The sequence below is a fragment of the Bos indicus x Bos taurus genome, chromosome 16 (assembly GCF_003369695.1).
Source record: "Bos indicus x Bos taurus breed Angus x Brahman F1 hybrid chromosome 16, Bos_hybrid_MaternalHap_v2.0, whole genome shotgun sequence".
In the NCBI taxonomy this organism is placed as follows: Eukaryota; Metazoa; Chordata; class Mammalia; order Artiodactyla; family Bovidae; genus Bos; species Bos indicus x Bos taurus.
In genome coordinates this window covers 50,073,901-50,093,097 of record NC_040091.1, presented here as the reverse complement: position 1 = coordinate 50,093,097, position 19,197 = coordinate 50,073,901, and the positions used below count along the sequence as shown (strand labels likewise).

The following is a 19,197-nucleotide window of genomic DNA, read 5'->3' as shown; positions in this document are numbered from 1 at the left end:
CTTTTGCACATCAAAGGAAACTACAAACAAGGTGAAAAGACAACTCTCAGAATGGGAGATGGTAATAGCAAAGGAAACAACTGACAAAGGATTAATTTCCAAAATATATAAGAAGCTCATACAACTCAATATCAGAAAAACAAACAACCCAATCAAAAAGTGGGAGAAAGACCTAAACAGACATTTCTCCAAAGAAGACCTACAGATGGCTAATAAACACATGAAAAGATGCTCAATATCACTCATTATGCTGCTGCTAAGTCACTTCAGTCATGTCTGACTCTGTGCAACCCCATAGACGACAGCCCACCAGGCTCCCCTGTCCCTGGGATTCTCCAGGCAAGAACACTGGAGTGGGTTGCCATTTCCTTCTCCAATGCATGAAAGTGAAAAGTGAAAGTGAAGTCGCTCAGTCATGTCTGACTCTTCGTGACCCCACGGACTGCAGCCCACCAGGCTCCTCTGTCCATGGGATTTTCCAGGCAAGAGTACTAGAGTCGGGTGCCATTGCCTTCTCCGACTCTCGAGAGAAATGCAAATCAAAACCACAATGAGATATCACCTCACACTGGTGAGAATGGTCATCATTAAAGAGTCTACAAACAACAAATGCTGGAGAGCGTGTGGAAAAAAATAAACCCTCTTGCACTGTTGGTGGGAATGTAAATTGATACAGCCACTATGGAAGACGGTATGGAGATTCTTAAAAAACTAGTAATAAAAGCACCATATGACTCAGCAATCCCACTCCTAGGCATATACCCTGAGGAAACCAAAATTAAAAAAGACACATGTACCCCAGTGTTCACTGCAACACTATTTACAATAGCTAGAACATGGAAGCAACCTAGATGTCCAGCAACAGATGAATGGATAAAGAATTTTTGGTACATATACACAATGGAATATTATTCAATCATAAAAAGAAACGCATTTGAGTCAGTTCTAATGAGGTGGATGAACCTAGAGCCTATTACATAGAGTCAAGTAAGTCAGAAAGAGAAAGATAAATATCGTATACTGATACATATATATGGAATCTAAAAAGATGGTACCAAAGAATTTATTTTCAGGGCAGCAGTGGAGAAACAGACATAGAGAACAGACTTATAGACATGGGGAAAGGGGAGGAGAGGGTGTGATGTATGGAGAGAGTGACATGGAAACTTACATAACCATATGTAAAAGAGATAGCCAATGGGAATTTGTTCTATGTCTCAGGGAACTCAAACAGGGGCTCTGCATCAACCTAGAAGGGTGAGATGGGGAGGAACATAGGAGGGAGGTTCAAGAGGAAGGGGACATATGTATACCTATGGCTGATTCATGTTGAGGTTTGACAGAAAACCAAAATTCTGTAAAGCAATTATCCTTCAGTTAAAAATTATATAAATTAAAAAATAAATTACTTTTTTATCACACACACAAAAAAGAACATCTGTTTTTGGTGTTAGTTCAAGAAGGTCTGGTAATTAGTTCTTCATAGAACTGGTCAACTTGAGCTTCTTCTGCATAGGTAATTGGAGCATAGACTTGGATTACTATGATGTTGAATGGTTTGCCTTGGAAATGAAGTGAGATCATTCTGTTGTTTTTGAGAATGTACCCAAATACAAAACAGTGTTTTGGACACTTTTTTTTTTTTTTTACTAAAGAGGGCTACTCCATTTCTCCTAAGGGATTCTGGTCCACAGTAGGAGATATAATGGTCATCTGAATTAAATTCACCCATTCCCATCCATTTTAGTTCACTGATTCCTAAGATGCTGATGTTCACCCTTGCCATCTCCTGCTTGACCATGTCCAACTTACCTTGATTTATGGACCTAACACTCCAGGTTCCTATGCAATGTTGTTTTTTACAGCATCAGACTTTACTTTCACTACCAGACACATCTGCAACTGAGCATCACTGCCACTTGGCGCAGCTGCTTCATTCTTTCTGGAGCTATTAGAAAATGTCCTCCACTCTTTCCCACTGCATATTGGATATTTTCCAGCCTGGGCGGGGGCCATCTTTTGGTGTTATATCTTTTTACCTTCTCATAGTGCTAATGGGGTTCTCACAGCAAGAATACTGAAGTGGTTTGCACTCCCTCCTCCAGTAGACCACGTTTTGTCAGAAGTCTTCACTATGACCACTGGGCCTCCTGGGAAGCCCAATCAGACAAGAAAAAGAAATAAAAGGAATACAAATCGGAGATGAAGAAGTAAAACTGTCACTATTTGCAGATGACATGATACTATACACAGAAAACCCTAAAAACCCACCAAAAAATTACTGGAACTCATCAATGAATTCAGTAAAGTTGCAGGATACAAAATTAATACACAGAAACCTGTTGCATTTTTATACACCAACAAACTATCAGAAAGAGAAATGAAGAAACAATCCCATTTACAATCACACCAAAAAAAGACTAAAACACCCAGGACTAACTCTAACTAAGGAAGTAAAACACCTGTAATCAGAAAATAATGAGACACTGAAAAAAGAAATTAAAGATGACACAAAAAGATGCAAAGACATACCATGCTCATGGATTGGAAGAATATTGTTAAAATGACCATACTACCCAAGGCAATCTACAGATTCAGTGCAATCCCTATCAAAATACGAATGGTATTTTTCACAGAACTAGAATAAAGAATTTTAAAATTTGTATGGCAACTCAAAGACCCCCAATAGCCCAAACAATCTTGAGAAAGAATGAAGCTAAAGGAATCATGCTCCCTGGTTTCAAACCGTACTCCAAATCCCCAGTAATCAAAACAGTATGATACTGGTACAAAAAAAGACATAGAGTGATGGGATAGAGAGTCCAGAAAAGAAGCACCCTTACATGGCAATTAATCTGCAAAAAAGGAGGCAAGAATATACAATGATGGAAAGACAGCCTCTTCAACAAATGATTTTTGGAAAACTGAACAGCTACATGCAAAAGATTCAAACTGAACTACTCTCCTGTATTATATACAAAAATAAACTCAAAATGGATGAAAGGCTCAAATATAAGACCTGAAGCCATACAACTTGTAAAAGAACGCATAGGCAATAAGTTCTTTGACAACAGACTTAGTGATATTTTTCAGATTTGTCTCCGCAGGCAAGGGAAACAAAAGCAAAACTAAACAGATGAGACTATTGAACTAAAAAGCTTTTGTATAGTGAAGGACACTATGAACAAAACAAAAGGCCATCTACTGAATGGAAGAAGATATTTTCACACAATATTTCCGATAAGGGGTTAATATTCAAAGTATACACAAATTTATACAACTCAACATCAACTGAACAACCTGATTAAAAAATGGGCAGAGGATCTGAATACACATTTTTCTGAAGAAGACATACAAATGTCAGCAGAATGTGGAGAGAAGGGAACCCTGTTGCACTGTTCTTGGGAATGTAAATTGATGCAGTCACTGTGGAGAACAGTATGGAAATTACTGAAAAAACTTAAAATAGAACTACCATAAGAACCAGCAATTTCACTCCTGGGTATTTATTAAGGAAAAAAAAAAAAACCTAAACACATAGAAAAGACATATGCACCCTTTTCTTTCATTGTAGTATCATTTACAATAGCCAAGATATGTAAGTAAGGTTAAGTGCCGATAAACAGGTGAGAGGATAAAGTAGGTGTAGTATATATACATAACGGAATATTACTCAGCCATTTAAAAGAATGAAATATTATAATTTGCAACAATATGGGTGGACCTGGAGGGAATTACGCTAAGTGAAATAAATCAGAAAGAGGAAGACAAACACTAAAATTTCACTTATATGTGGAACCTAAAAAACAAAACAAATGAACAAACAGTGCAAAACAGAAACAGAGTCATGGATACAGAGAACAAACACCATGGATACACCCCGGGGTGGCCGGGGTCGGGGGTGAGGGGGAGACAAATACGTGAGCGAGATTGGAAGGCACAGACTTCCTGTGGCAAAACAAAGGAGTCCCAGGGATGGAATGCACAGTGTGGGGAACAGAGCAGCCACTACACAGTATCTTTGTGTGGCGACCTACCATGTGATCATTTTGAAATGTATAGAGATATAAATTATTATGTCGTGTAATAGGAACTAACACAAGTAGGTCAGTTATACTTCAAAAACAAACAAATTCATGGAAAAAGGTGTCAGATTTGTGGTTACCAGAGGCAGGAGATCGGGGAAAGGGGAACTGGATGAAGATGGGCAAAAGGTACAAACTCCCAGGAACAGCAGTGGTCCCCAAGCAGTGGGCCATGAACTGCTACCCATCCATGGCCTGTTAGGAACCAGGCTGCACACCAGAAGGTGAGTGGTGGAAGAGTAAAATAAGCCTCATCTGTGTTGACAGCCACTCCCCATCGCTTGCATCCCTCCTGTCCATGGAAAAATCATCTTCCCCAAAACTAGTCCACGGTGCCAAAAAGGTTAGGGACTGCTGAGTTATAAACAGGTAAGCACCAATAATGTAATTTACAGCATGATAAATATAATTAATGCTGCTGTACATTATATATGAAAGTTGTTAAGAGAGTAGATCCTGAGTTATCACAAGAAAAATAGTATTTTCTATTTCTTTAATTTCGTATCTACATGAGATATGGATGTTCACAAAATATATCATTATCATCATTTTATGACATATGTAAATCAAATCATTATACTGTGTACCTTAAGCTTACACGTGCTGTATTTCAATTATATTCCAATAAAGAAAGTCAAAGTGAAGTTGCTCAGTCATGTCCGACTCTTTGAAATACAGAACTATAAATTCACCTATTTTTTGAAAATAAGAAATAAATTTCTAAATAACCCATGGACCAAAGAAAAAAATCATAATAGAAATTTTAAAATGCTTTGAACTGAGTTATAATGAAATGCTCTTGCCTGGAAAATCCCATGGACGGAGGAGTCTGGTAGGCTGCAGTCCATGGGGTCGCTAAGAGTCAGACACGACTGGGTGACTTCACTTTCACTTTTCACTTTCATGCATTGGAGAAGGAAATGGCAACCCATTCCAGTGTTCTTGCCTGGAGAATCCTAGGGATGGTGGAGCCTGGTGGGCTGCCATCCATGGGGTCGCATAGAGTCGGACACGACTGAAGCGACTTAGCAGCAGCAGCAGAAACCAGGTCAATTCACCACAGGAACAGATTAGAGAAGAGAAGTACATGACCAGCTCAGTCCATGCAGAAAATGGCATTGAGGAGAGTGCACATCCCACACACGCTTCTTAAAAACTTAGCAAATTTGCATTAGAAATGAACTTCTTTAACGTGGTAAGGAATGTCTGCCAACAAGGGGCTTTCCTGGTGGTCTCCATCCATTGCAGGTGGCCCAGGTTTGATCCCCACTGGGGGAACTAAGATCCCGCAAGCCACTTGGCAAGACCAAAAAAACATAATTATTAAAAGCATTTCCTTTAAGACTGAGAACAAAGCGAGGGTGCTCTCTAAAGCCACTGGGTCTTCCAACAGGAACACACAGAGAAAAAAGAAACACAAGGTGTGATGAGTAGAAGAGGAAACAGTGGTTAATTTCAGATAATACGACTGTGTATATAGAAAATCCAAATGAATACAGACATAACCTGTTAATATTATTGAGACAATTTAGTAATGTTGCTAGATACAAATTAAATAATAAAAATCAAAGATAGTCCTCCTTATCAGAACAAAAAATGAGAATAAGATTTGGAAAACTTATCATTTACTATCATGCCAGTAAAACCACAGTTCTTGGGAATAAATACAACAAAAGATGAGTAAGACCCCTGATGAGAAAATGATGAAACCCATTAGGTGACATTAAACTGAAAGAAAGTGTTAGTCGCTCAGCTATGTTCGACTCTGTGTGACCCGATGGACTGCAGCCTGCCAGACTTCTCTATACATAGGATTTTCCAGGCAAAAATACTGAACTGGGTTGCTACTTCCTTCTCCAGGGGATCTTTCCAACCTAGGAATTGAACCTGGGTCTCCCGCATTCCAGGTACATTCTTTACCAGCTGAGCCAGCAGGGAAGCCCTGGGTAACATTAAATAAGACCTAAATAAAGGTGGCCCAGTGGTAAAGAACCTGCCTGCTAATGCAGGAGTCACAGGAGATGCAGGTTTGATCCCTGGTTGGGAAGATCCCTTGGAGGAGGCAATGGTAACCCACTCCAGTACTCTTGCCTGGGAAATCCCATGGACAGAGAAGCCTGGTGAGCTACAGTTCATGGGGTCGAAAGAGTTGGACACAACTGAGAATGCACACAAATAAAAAATAAATGGAATGAATGACCTGGTTTCATCAACAAACAGAAGTCACTGGGCGATGGTGAAAGGGAAGGGGGGCTATTTTAAATGTAAAAGGCTTAAGAGACAAGCCAACCATTTGCAGGGTGGGGGTCTCATTTGGATCCTAAGTCGAGCAAGAAAGTGTAAAAGACATTTTTGAGATAGAGTGTGGAAACAAACATCAGTTGGCATTAGATTTTATTAAGAAATCAATGTTAATTTTGTTGGGGTCGATGATGGGTTTGTGGTTATGCTAAAACGAGTCTTTATCTGTTAGAACTGTGTACTAAAGTGTTCCCAGGTGAAACAGTGTACCTGAGATTTTCCTCAAAACACATCAGCCCAGTGCTAAAATTGAGGAGCAGTAGAAGCAATAGGTCCCTTCATGGATCACTGCCTTGTCATGGTGAGGGGTTTGCATAATTCAATGAAGCTATGAGCCATGCACAGCCGCTGTGATGGTGCAGAAGCACAGCTGAGAGGAGCTACCCCACGTCCAAGGTCAGGAGCAGCGGCTGCACTTTGCTGGAGCAGCCGTGAAGAGATACCCCACGTCCAAGGTAAGAGAAACCCAAGTAAGACAGTAGGCACTGAGAGAGGGCATAAGAGGGCAGACAGACTGAAACCACAATCACAGACAACTAGCCAATCTGATCACGTGGACCACAGCCTTGTCTAACTCAATGAAACTAAGCCAAGCTGTGTGGGGCCACCCAAGATGGACAGGTCATGGTGGAGAGGTCTGACAGAATGTGGTCACTGGAGAAGGGAATGGAAAACCACTTCATATTCTTGCCTTGAGAACCCCATGAATAGTATGAAAAAGCAGAAAGATAAGACACTGAAAGATGAACTCCCTAGGTCGGTAGATGCTCAATGTGCTACTGGAGATCAGTGGAGAAATAACTCCAGAAAGAATGAAGGGATGGAGCCAAAGCAAAAACAACACCCAATTGTGTATGTGACTGGTGATAGAAGCAAGGTTCAATGCTGTAAAGAGCAATATTGCATAGGAACCTGGAATGTTAGGTCACTGAACTGGAAGTGGTCAAACAGGGGATGACAAGAGTAAACATCAACATTCTAGGAATCAGTGAACTAAGATGGACTGGAATGGGTGAATTTAACTCAGATGACCATTATATCTACTCCTGTGGGTGGGCAGGAATCTCTTAGAAGAAATGGAGTAGCCATCATAGTCAACAAAAGAGTCCAAAATGCAGTACTTGGATGCAATCTCAAAAATGACAGAACTATCTCTGTTCATTTCCAAGGCAAACCATTCAATATCATGGTAATCCTAGTCTATGCCCCGTCCAGTAATGCTGAAGAAGCTGAATTTGAACAGTTCTATGAAGACCTACAAGACCTTCTAGAACTAACACCCCAAAAAGATGTCCTTTTCATTATAGGGGACTGGAATGCAAAAGTAAGAAGTCAAGAAACACCTGGAGTAACAGGCAAATTTGGCCTTGGAGTACAGAATGAAGCAGGGCAAAGGCTAAGAGTTCTCCCAAGAGAATGCACTGGTCATAGCAAACACCCTCTTCCAACATCACAAGAGAAGACTCTACACATGGACATCAGCAGATGATCAACACCGAAATCAGATTGATTATATTCTTTGCAGCCAAAGATGGAGAAGCTCTATACAGTCAGCAAAAACAAGACCAGGAGCTGACTGTGGCTCAGATCATGAACTCCTTATTGCCAAATTCAGACTTAAATTGAAGAAAGTGGAGAAAACCACTAGACCATTCAGGTATGACCTAAATCAAATCCCTTATGATTATACAGTGGAAGTGAGAAATAGATTTAAGGGACTAGATCTGATAGACAAAGTGCCTGATGAACTATGGACGGAGGTTTGTGACATTGTACAGGAGACAGGGATCAAGACCATCCCCGTGGAAAAGAAATGCAAAAAAGCAAAATGGCTGTCTGAGGAGGCATTACAAATAGCTGTGAAAAGAAGGGAAGTGAAAAGCAAAGGAGAAAAGGAAAGAGATACCCATTTGAATGCAGAGTTCCAAAGAATAACAAGGATAGATAAGAAAGCCTTCCTCAGTGATCAATGCAAAGAAATAGAGGAAAACAACAGAATGGGAAAGACTAGAGAGCTCTTCAAGAAAATTAGAGATACCAAGGGAATATTTCATGCAAACATGGGCTCGATAAAGTACAGAAATGGTAGGGACCTAACAGAAGCAGAAGATAGTAAGAAGAGGTGGCAAGAATACACAGAAGAACTGTACAAAAAAGATCTTCACAACCCAGATAATCATGATGGTGTGATCACTCACCTAGAGCCAGACATCCTGGAATGTGAAGTCAAGGGGGCCTTAGGAAGCATCACTACGAACAAAGCTAATGGAGGTGATGGAATTCCAGTTGAGCTATTTCAAATCCTGAAAGATGATGCTGTGAAAGTGCTGCACTCAACAGGCTAGCAAATTTAGAAAACTCAGCAGTGGCCACAGGACTGGAAAAAGTCAGTTTTCATTCCAACCCCAAAGAAACGCAATGCCAAAGAATGCTCAAACTACTGCATAATTGCATTTACTCTCACACGCTAGTAAAGTAATGCTTAAAATTCTGCAAGCCAGGCTTCAGCATTCAGCAGTACGTGAACTGTGAAATTCCAGATGTTCAAGCTGGTTTTAGAAAAGGCAGAGGAACCAGAGATCAAATTGCCAACATCTGCTCAATCATGGAAAAAGCAAGAGAGTTCCAGAAAAACATCTATTTCTGCTTCATTGACTATGCCAAAGCCTTTGACTGTGTGGATCACAGTAAACTGTGGAAAATTCTGAAAGAGATGGGAATACCAGACCACCTGACCTGCCTCTTGAGAAATTTGTATGCAAGTCAGGAAGCAATAGTTAGAACTGGACATGGAACAACAGACTGGTTCCCAATAGGAAAAGGAGTACATCAAGGCTGTATATTGTCACCCTGCTTATTTAACTTATATGCAGAGTACATCATGAGAAACACTAGGATGGAGGAAGCACAAGCTGGAATTAAGACTGCCAGGAGAAATATCAATAACCTCAGATATGCAGATGACACCACCCTTTGGCAGAAAGTGAAGAGGAACTAAAAAGCCTTTTGATGAAAGTGAAAGTGGAGAGTGAAAAAGTTGGCTTAAAACTCAACATTCAGAAAACGAAGATCATGGCATCTGGTCCCATCACTTCATGGCAAATAGATGGAGAAACAGTGGAAACAGTGGCTGACTTTATTTTTCTGGGCTCCAAAATCGCTGCAGATGGTGACTGCAGCAATTAAATTAAAAGACACTTACTCCTTTGAAGGAAAGTTATGACCAACCTAGACAGCATATTGAAAAGCAGAGACATTACTTTGTCAACAAAGGTCCATCTTGTCAAGGCTATGGTTTTTCCAGTGGTCATGTATAGATGTGAGAGTTGGACTATAAAGAAAGCTGAGCACCAAAGAATTGATGCTTTTGAACTGTGGTGTTGGAGAAGACTCTTGAGAGTCCCTTGGACTGCAAGGAGATCCAACTAGTCCATCCTAAAGGAGATCAGTCCTAGGTGTTCATTGGAAGGACTGATGTTGAAGCTGAAACTCCAATACTTTGGCCACCTGATGCAAAGAGCTAACTCATTTGAAAAGACCCTGATGCAGGGAAAGATTGAGGGCAGGAGGAGAAGGGGATGACAGAGGATGAGATGGTTGGATGGCATCACTGACTCAATGGGCATGGGTTTGAGTGGACTCTGGGAGTTGGTGATGGACAGGGAGGCCTGGCGTGCTGCGGTTCATGGGGTCACAAAGAGTTGGACACGACTGAGCGACTGAACTGAACTCAATGAGCCATGCCATGCAGGGCCACCCAAGATGGACAGGTCATAGTAGAGAGTTCGGACAAAACATAATCCACTGGAAGAGGGAATGGCAAACCATCCCAGTATACTTGCTGTGAGAAGCTCACTGTATAAAAGGCCAAAAAGATACGACACCAAAAGATGAGTCCTCATTCTGAAGGTGTCCAATATGCTACTGGGGAAGAGCAGAGGAGAATTACCAATAGGACCAGAATGAATGAAGCAGCTGGGTCAAAGCGGATACTAAGCTCAGGTGTGGATGTGTCTGGTGATGAAAGTAAAACCCGATGCTGCAAAGAACAGTATGGTATAGGAACCTGGAATAGGTCCATGAATCAGGGAAAGTTCGATGTGGTCAAGCAGGAAGTGGCAAGAATAAACATGGACATCCTAGGAATAGCAAACTAAAGTGGACAGGAATGGGCGAATTTAATTCAGATGACCATTATATCTACTACTATGGGCAAGAATCCCACAGAAGAAACGGAGTAATTTTCACAATCAACAAAACCATAATACAGTATTTAGGTGCAACCTCAAAAATGACAGAGTGATCTTGGTTCATTTCCAAGGCAAGCCATTCAACATCATAGTAACCCAAGTCTATGCCCCTACCACTGATACTGAAGAAGCTGTAGTCGATCAGTTCTATGAAGACCTAGAAGACCTCTTAGAACACCTAAAAAAAGATGTCATCATCAGGGATTGGAATGCAAAAGTAGGAAGTCAAGATACACCTGGAATAGCAGGCAAGTTTGGCCTTAGAGAACAAATTGAAGCAGGGCAAAGGTTAACTGAATTCTGCCAAGAGAATGCACTGCTGCTAAGTCGCTTCAGTCATGTCCAACTCTGTGTGACCCTATAGACAGCAGCCCACCAGGCTCCCCCGTCCCTGGGATTCTCTAGGCAAGAACACTGGAGTGGGTTGCCATGTCCTTCTCCAATGCATGGAAGTGAAAAGTGAAAGTGAAGTCGCTCAGTCGTGTCCGACTCCTAGCGACCCCATGGACTGCAGCTTACCAGGCTCCTCAGTCCATGGGATTTTCCAGGCAAGAGTACTGGAGTGGGATGCCATTGCCTTCTCCAGAGAATGCACTAGTCATAGCAAATATCCTTTTTCACTGACAAAAGAGACGACTCTACACAGGCACATCACCACATGGTTAATACCGAAATCAAATTGATTACATTTTTTGTAGCTGAAGATGTAGAAGCTGTATACAGTCAGCAAAAACAAGACATGGAGCTGACTGTGGCTCAGATCATCAGCTTCTCATAGCAAAATTCAGGCTTAAACTAAAGAAAACTGGGAAAAACAATAGGCCAGCCAGGTATGACTTAAATCAAATCCTGTATGAATTCACAGTAGAGGTAATGAATAGATTTAAGGGACTAGATCTAATTAACAGTGTATCTGAAGAACTATGGATAGAGGTCCATAATCTTGTACAGGAGATGGCGAATAAAACCATCTAAAAGAGAAAGAAAAGCAAGAAGGCAAAGTGGTTATTTGAGGAGGCTTTACAAATAGTGAAAGAATGAAGAGAAGAGAAAAGCAAAGGAGAGAGGGAAACACACATCCAGTTAGATGCAAGGTTCCAAAAAATAGCCAGAAGAGACAAGAAGGCCTTCTTCAGTGAACAATGCTTAATAATAGAAGAAAACAACAAAAAGGGAAAGACTAGAAGTCTCTCCAGGAAAACTGGAAACATCAAGGGAGTATTCTGCCCAAAGGTGGGCACAATAAAGGATAAAAATGATAGAGACCTAGTAGATGCTGAAGAGATCAAGAAGCGATGGAAAGAATGCATAAAAGAATATAAAAAAGATGTTAATGAACCAATTACTAGGACCATGTGGTTAGTCACCCAGTCAGACATTCTGGAGTGAGAAGTCAGGTGGGCCTTAAGAAGCACTGCTATTAATAAAGACAGTGGATTTGATGAAATTCCAGCAGAACTATTCAAATCCCTAAAGGATGATGCCATCAAGGTTTTGCATTCATTATGTCAGCAAACCTGGAAGACCCAGCAGTGGCCATGGGATTGGAAAAGGTCAATCCTCATCCCAATTCCCAAGAAGGGTAATACCAAAGAATGTGCTAACCATTGGATAATTGCACTTATTTCCCGTGCTAGTAAGGTCGTGCTTAAAATCCTGCATGCTAGGCTTCAGCATTATGCAAACCAAGAAGTTCCAGATGTCCAAACAGGATTTAGAAAAGGAAGAGGACATAGAGATCAAATTGCTAACATTCGCTGGATTATAGACAAAATAAGGGAATTTCAGAAAAACATCTATCTCTTGTTTCATCGACTACGTTAAAGCCTTTGACTCTGTGGAACATGACAAACCATGGAAAGCTCTAGAGAGATGGGAATACCAGACCATCTTACTTGTCTCCTGAGAAACCTGATGCAAGTCAAGAAGCGACAGTTAGAACCCTGTATGGAACAATTAATTGGTTCAAGATTGAGAAAGGAGTATGACAAGGCTGTCTGCTGTCACCCTGTCTGTTTAACCTATACGCTGAGCACATCATGACAAATGCCGGGCTGGATGAATTATAAGCTGGAATCAAGATAGGAAGGAGAAACATCAACAACCTCAGATATGTGGATGATATCACTTCTAAGCTGAAGCTCCAATACTTCGGCCACCTGATGCAAAGAACTGACTCATTTGAAAAGACCCTGATGCTGGGAAAGATAGAAGGCAGGAGGAGAAGGGGACGACAGAAGGTGAGATGGTTGGATGGCATCTCTGACTCAATGGATATGAGTTCGAGCAAGCTCTGGGAGTTGGTGATGGACAGGGAAGCCTGGCATGCTGCAGTCCATGGGGTTGCAAAGAGTCAGACCTGGCTGAGTGATTGAACTGAACCACTCTAATGGCAGAAAGTGAAGAGGAACTATAAACAGCCTCTTGATGAGGGTGAAGGTGGAGAGTGAAAGAGCCAGCTTAAGACTAAATATTAAAAAAACTAAGACCATAGCATCTGGCCCCAGTACTGCATGGCAAATAGAAGGGGAAAAGGTAGAAGTAGTGGCAGAGTTCCTCTTCTTGGTCTCCAAAATCACTGGGGACGGTGACTGCAGCCATGAAATCAGAAGACAATTGCTTCTTGGCAGGGAAGCAATGACAAATCTAGACTGTGTTGAAAAGCAGAGATGTTACTCTGCCGACAAAGTTCAATTCAGTCGCTCAGTCATGCCCGACTCTTTGCGACCCCATGGACTGCAGCACATCAGGCTTTCCTGTCCATCACCAACTCCCAGAGTTTGCTCAAACTCATGTCCATCGAATTGGTGATGGCATCTAACCATCTCATCCTCTGTCATCCCCTTTTCCTGCCTTCAGTCTTTCCCAGCATCAGGGTCTTTTCAAATGAGTCAGTTCTTTGCATCAGGTGGCCAAAGTATTGGAGCTTCAGCTTCAGCATCAGTCCTTCAATAAATATCCAGGACTGATTTCCTTTAGGATTGACTGGTTTGATCTTCTTGCACTCCAAGGGATTCTCAAGAGTCTTCTCCAGCACCATAGGTCAAAAGCATCAATTCTTCGGTGCTCAGCTTTCTTTATGGTCCAACTCTCACATCCATACATGACTACTGGAAAAACCATAGCTTTGAATAGATGGACCTTTAATGCCGACAAAGGTCCATCTAGTCAAAGCTATGAGGTCCATATAGTCAAGGCTATGGTCTTCCCAGTGGTCACATATGATTGTGAGAGCTGGACTGTAAAGAAGGCAGAATGCCAAAGAATTGATGCCTTTGAACTGTGGTGCTGGAGAAGATTCCTGAAAGTCCCTTGGACAGCAAGGAGATCAAACCAGTCAATCTTAAGGGAGATCAACCCTGAATATTCACTGGAAGGACTGATGCTGAAGCTGAAGCTCCAGTATTTTGGTCATCCAGTGACACCCAAAGGAGAATTCAAGAAAAGCTGCAAATTAGAGGAAGATAAATGCAACACATCTCCCATCATGACAGGTAAGGAACATCCATCGATCAACACAGAGGAAGATGAATGACAGCAAAGTGGTGGAACTTAAACAGGCTGGTCACAATAAGGGACATTCAAGAGGCCAACAACTGTAACCAGTTTGTCTGCGTGTCCTGACTCCTGCCTGTGTTCCCGGCGTTGTCACAGTGATCCCTTTAACTCTTCTAACAGAGTCCTGGTTGGACAATGAGCTCAACCTCATCTGTAATTAGGGACACACAGAGTAGAGCCACGTAAACTATTACTGCACAGTCACCAGTCTGAGTAACACATTAGTAGCCTGAGGATACCAGGTGCCAGCAGGGACAGGAAGCAGTGGGAAGGTTTGTTCACTCACGGTGGGAGCGGAAACTGGGACAGAAGCTTTGAAAAGAGTTCGGCATCGCCTTGTAAAATTAAAAATATAATGCCCTCTGCACTAGGATCTGATCGCTGCTGTGAGAAACTGCCACACACTCAGTAATTGAACACAAATGTGTTATTATCCTGCAACTCTGGAGGTCGGAAGTCTGAAATGAGCCCCACGGAGCTAACACCAAGATGTCAGCCGGGCTGCCCTCCTCTTCAGCAGCTCTGGGGCACAGTCCGTCTTCTTGCTTTTTCTGGTTTCTAGAGGTTGCCCACAGGCCTTGGCCAAAGCCTATCCTACCAACTTCAAAGCCACTAAAGTCAGGTGGGCCTTCTCGTCAGCTCTTCCTAGCTCCCCCTGCCCTCTGTTCTACCAGAAGGACACCTCTAACTGCTCTGGGCCCAGCAGGTTAACGAAGCACAGTCTCCTGGTTCAGTCAGCTGACCAACAGCCGAGATTCCTGCAGCCTGTAACCTAACACACGCACAGGTTCCGAGGGTCAGCATGTGGCCGTTTCTGGGGCCGCTATTGTGTATACCAGGCCCTCTGACTCAGCACTTCCTCTCCCAGGCGATCACCTGATAGAAACTCAGATGCTGAGAGGGTAACAGGCAGGAAGGCCAGAGGTCCCCAAGCAGCAAGAGGAAATAAACTGCAAGTGGCAGACATTTTTCCTTCTCTACACAGAATTAAAAGAGGCTTCTTTTAATTCTGTGTAGAAGACACCTGGTTCTGCCTTGAGCTAACCAATGCTGTTTTTCTTATGCAAATGTTTTTCGTAAGCTATGTTAATGAAACTATGTATTTGCTATGGAATTTGCCTTTCTTCAAAATGGTTCCACCTAACTTTTTCTCTTTTCTCAAATCTTGGGTTGATAATGCCTCCACAAACCAGTATTTCTGTCAATTGTTTCATGGTGGGGGCAGGGGCGGGGAATGACAGACCTCGTGCCATCCTATCTTAAGAATGCATATTGTGGGAGAGGCGCCTGGTGAAACTCCCTCAGCCTTGAGGTGTCTCTCTTATCTAATTAATACCTTTCTAATAGACATAAAACACCTTGCTAACCACTAGCAAGGGGGCACGCTTTCTGTCCCCTTCTGATGTCTGTGTCAGAAGCTTTCCCTATCTCTATTAAACTTTAAACTTTGCTACACAAAAAGCTCCAAGTAGTCAAGCCTCGTCTCTGATCCCAGATGGAAGTCCTCTCCTCCGGAGGACACAAATCCTGGTGTTAACACACGACGCACAGCAGCAACCTTTCAATGCTGTACTCCTTTCCTGAGGCTGCCACAGCAAAGTGCCACGAGAACAAGACATTCTCTTGTCTTAAAACAAGATATTCTCTCATAGTTCTGGAGGCCAGAAGCCTGATATCAAGATGCCAGCTCCCTCTGACGTGCTGAGCAAGGCCCTCGTACAGACTCTTCTCCTCGGTCCTGCTTCCCAGGCTCATGGCAGCGCAGCTCCAGTCCACGTTGTTAGGCGAACCACTGACCAAAACCACTGACCCTCACCAGGCACCACAGTAACTGCTTGCATGAGGTATCTTAAACAGGAGGGCCTAGTAAGGAACACAGAACTAACAAGCTACCACCAACCACAAGAATTCAGCAAAGGTCAAAAGGAGAGGGAAACGACAGTCCATGTGTTCCGCCAACCTCCCAGAATCCTCCTTGCTGGAATCCATCTTGGCTGACGTGCACCACCAGTCTGGCCAGAGACACCTTGGAAATTAACCCCATCACCGTAAAACCCGAGACTGCGAGCCATGTGGCAGAGCCGTTCTGGGTTCCCTCACCCTGCTGCCCTCCGCCCAGGTGCCCCTTCCCAATAAAGTCTCTTGCTTGGTCAGCTTGTGCGTCTCCATGGAAAACTCTCCTGAGTGTTAGACAAGAGCCCACTCTCAGGCCCTGGAAGGGGTCCCCTTTCCTGTAACACTGTGGCATTCTCCCTGTCTGCATGTCTGCATCCAAATCCCCCCCTTTATAAAGACACCTGTCATGATGGATGAGGGGCCTGGCTGCTTCAGTTTGACATCATCTTAACCAGTTATTTCCAAATGAGGCCACATGCTGAGACACTTGGAGAAGGCAATGGAACCCCACTCCAGTATTCTTGCCTGGAAAATGCCATGGATGGAGGAGCCTGGTAGGCTACAGTCCATGGGGTTGCGAAGAGTCGGACACAACTGAATGACTTCACTTTCACTTTTCATTTTCATGCATTGGAGAAGAAAATGGCAACCCACTCCAGTGTTCTCGCCTGGAGAATCCCAGGGGTGGGGGAGCCTGGTGGCCTGCCATCTATGGAGTTGCACAGAGTCGGACACGACTGAAGTGACTTAGCAGCAGCAGCTGCGACACTTGGGGTTTGCACATCAAAGTACTTTTGTTGTTGAGGAGACAGAACTCCCCTCCTAACACATAGATAACAGGAACCATACAAGACCTTGCAAACCAGAGTTCGTTAAGAGCAGTAACTCTGGAAACAACCCTGGCCAGCAGCAATAGAACACACTGTGAGATCCACCTGGGCGAGCTGGGTGGTGACGAAGAGAGTGACCTACAGCTTGTGCAAGAGTGTGGATGAGTCTATCACACAGCTGGGAGGGAGGAAGACACAAGCACACGCTGCTTCCCTTCCCCCTTCCCCTGCCCAGGTGGGCAGGATCCACAGTGGCCCAGACTGGGCATTAGAGCCTGCATGGGGGAAGGCAGTGAGCCTAGAGTTGGGTAAGAGAGTCCAGCCGAGGCCAGGGTGGGGTCGATGTCCACAGTGTGCTCCATCCACTCAAGCGTGTGAGGCCTGACATGGCGTTAGAGCCTCATAATCTCCCGACAAAATACTTGCCCATTACAAAGGCTGAAGTGACTTCCCAGGGGAGATACAGGCAGACACCACCTTAAACAAGTGCTCAGAGCAGAGTGACACGTGGCACCACTTCTGTGACCTTCCTGCCAAAGACACGTAATGGGGATTTGATTTCGAGGAAACACCAGACAAATCCAAACGGAGGGGTTTTCCACAAAAGCCACTGGGCTCTAACCTTCAAAGGTGTCAAGATCATGGAGCCAAGGAAAGCCTGACTTGGAAGAGACTGAAGAAACACGTTAATAGCTCAGTGTGGTTGGGGAGCCCAGACTGGACCCTTTCTGGTCTGTGCCTTTATAGGATCAGCTGGCAGAAGGTGTTTGTCTGTGGCCAATGATCAGATGTCCTGACATGTCCGAGTCATCCTCCCGACTCTGACGGTCATGTGTGGTTCTGCTAGAAACTGCCCTGATGTGCAGGAAATGCGAATGGAAGTGTCTGCAGGTGACAGAGCATTACGTAGGCAACTTATTCTCAAATACCCCTGGGAGACAAAGTTTTTGATGCTGAACTTGCAACTTTTAGGTAAGTTCGAGATTATTTCAAAAATTAAAAAAGAATACACAGTGTTATTCTATGTGTATACATATATGGATTAAAACACGTGAAACCTACATTGTTTAGAAATGGTAAAACTAAAGAAAATCAAGAAGTCAGGCTGTGGTCATGGGTAAGGGGGTCTGCTGTGGGGCAAGGGAGGGGTTGGGGCACTCGGGGTGCGGACAAGGTTCCATTTCTGGCCTTGGGCACTGGCTACTGATGCAGTACTGTGAATCCCTGCACCAGCGTCTGCAGAGACAACTATCTGGGAATTCTCTCAACTGTCGGTACCAGGGCAGGCCCGCCCATCACCTAGTTCAGTACTTGGTTCACAGTGGATGTTCAAGGAGTGTTTGCCCGAAACATAACGTGAGCACATAAAACGAATATTTGTTTATGGAAAACAAAATAATACAGGTTTTTAGAAACAGACTAATCATTACAAACCAAACTGAGATGATCTCGGAATTCCTTCCTTGGCCCGGACACTCAGGGTCCCTCCTCACCAGCCCGCTCGCCCTCGAGTTTTGCTCAGCGGTTTCCTAGATGCGCAAGGACAGCATAGCCACGTCCGCCCGGAACCTGCACGGAGCCCGGAACCCAGGCTGCACCTGCACGCGGGGGTTCCTGAAACCGGCGGGGGCGGGGCCTGAAACCGATGGGGAGGGTCCTGAAACCGGCAAGGGGGTCACGAAACCGCTTGGGGTGGGGCTGAAACTCGCCGCGGGGACGGGAGGCACCTGAAACTGGCCCGGGGCCGTCCGAATGCCCAGAAATCGGCCGGGGAGACCCCCTCACTAGGAGTTATTTCTCAGGCAGAACTTCCACGGCGGAGGCGCTGATTTGTGCCTCGGGGGTGGCCAGAGTTCCCAAGCCCAACCGCAGGCTCCGGGGCCAACGGACCCACCTGTCAGCGGCCCCGCTGGTTCCGAGCAGCGCGGGATCTGGGCGGAGAAGCTCCTCAGAGTCCGCTGGCGGCGCGGTTTGGAGCAGGTAGCTCCATGGCAACGGACGGCTCCATCGCAGGGCGGGGGTGCCCGCTCACCCCCCGCCAAGGCTATGGCTCGCCCCGGCAGCGCCCCCGCGCAGGCGCAGTGCTGACGAGGCGGCAAAGTGCAACCGGAGCGCGGGACGGACAGACACTGGTACGCTGCTGGTGGTTATTGCTGGAGATCAGCGCGCTGGGCCGAGCAGAGACCGCGAGCGGAGGGTCGCGGGACACCTGAACTACCAGGCTGTGGCGGAGGAGACTGACGCCGCTTGGTAGTACGGGTGCAGCCCCAGTCTGCC

The 19,197-nt window shown here is 44.3% G+C and overlaps 1 protein-coding gene across 5 annotated transcripts in view; it reads right to left on the bottom strand.

The window, feature by feature from the left end:
* CFAP74 (cilia and flagella associated protein 74) overlaps window positions 1–18,941 on the bottom strand; it is an 89,360-nt gene extending 70,419 nt beyond the window's left edge. For 2 of the 5 annotated variants that reach the window (XM_027565162.1, XM_027565163.1), the window contains exon 1: window positions 18,815–18,939. The gene's annotated coding sequence lies outside the window, so the exon portion shown is untranslated. Of the gene's footprint in view, window positions 1–18,354; window positions 18,487–18,814 lie in introns of those variants that run through there. The other 3 variants (XM_027565161.1, XM_027565159.1, XM_027565160.1) reach the window with 3 other exon arrangements.
* Between the last annotated feature and the right edge of the window lie 256 nt (window positions 18,942–19,197).